Here is a 1,408-nt window from a genome sequence, read left to right on the forward strand (position 1 = left end):
TTGTAAGAAATGTACCAACCGGTAACGAAACCGCTGCTGTCTGCCTGAATAGTGATCGTAACTGAAAAATAATGATGCAGCAACACGCTTGGTCAACTTGTAAAAATTTAGAGCCTTCTGTTGTTTGCCCATAAAACAAATTTTGGAGTGTACGATTTCAAAACATTGTCATCGTAAAGAAACAGCTATAATATTGAAAACAAAAAACTTGAAACAAAATCGGTGTACGGATTTAAATAAATATTTACAATAGATTTTAATGGTCAACTTGTTATCAAATTTTACGACCAATTTTTACATACATTGTGAGTAACGGTTTGTAATAGACATGCAAAACAAACATTAGCGGTTAGCTGTACAGTATAATATCTTTGAATATCATTTTAGACTGATTCATTCATATGCTTGGTCATCATGATTGGAATGAAAATAGACGCGCTGAATTTCGTTTGTTTTATGAAAGACAGTATTTATCGAACATTTATCTATATAAAAACAAGATTAATATTGTAGAAATTGTATTTATAAAGATTCATATATAATTCATATTTCATTTGGTAGACAATAAATATTCAGTAAGATACTAAAAACGATTATTAATTCTGAAATGTACATTGAAATGTAAATGTATAGATCAGTTTGTATTAGGTTAAAGTCTTAAAAACAATAATTTCGAATTAGGCCTAGTAAACAAATAATTGTAATTAAAGTTTAGGTTCCCATGATGTCAGATGACGTTTTCAATATAATGCTATATTTTGGGCTCTGACTTAATTTAACGATGACCCTGTCAGTTGTAGTAAATCTTTGTAAATTACTTCATAGGCCTATATAATAGCTTGTTTTGTTTTATAATAATAAATTGTTGTGTAATGATATTGATTATGCGATGAGTTTTTTTTTTTTTTGTCTTTCGGTGTGATTAAAACATGGCAATTCTCAGAAAATATTTTCCAATTTATTATATTACCACCTTTTATTACATAGATCTTTTTTAAAAACATAACTGCTTTTATAACATTATATAGACCCATTAAACACAAAAACTGCTCTGGCTTCGGGGGCTTCTCCCCCGACCCCACCAGGGCCCTTATTCAGTATCCTGGACCCCACGCCCAGAGAACCCCACCTTGAAATGACCTGGCTACGGGCCTGATCTATCAGTTACTGTGGTGGGATATCCTCTGTCATTGAAAAATTCCATCATTTCTTCGGCTTTTGTAAAAAAAAAAAAAATATCAGTGTCGTCATTACATAATCTCCTCAGTCGTACTAGTTGCGAATATGGAATAGCGTTCTTACATGAAGGTGGGTGGGATGATTTAAAGTTCAAAAACGTATGGGCGTCTGTAGGTTTGTAATAAACACTGGTAGTGAGATGTGAATCAGTAATGCACAACATAATGTC

This window comes from Anneissia japonica, unplaced genomic scaffold, assembly GCF_011630105.1.
Source record: "Anneissia japonica isolate Jap-2015-1 unplaced genomic scaffold, ASM1163010v1 scaffold287956_len95842_cov151, whole genome shotgun sequence".
Taxonomy (NCBI): Eukaryota; Metazoa; Echinodermata; class Crinoidea; order Comatulida; family Comatulidae; genus Anneissia; species Anneissia japonica.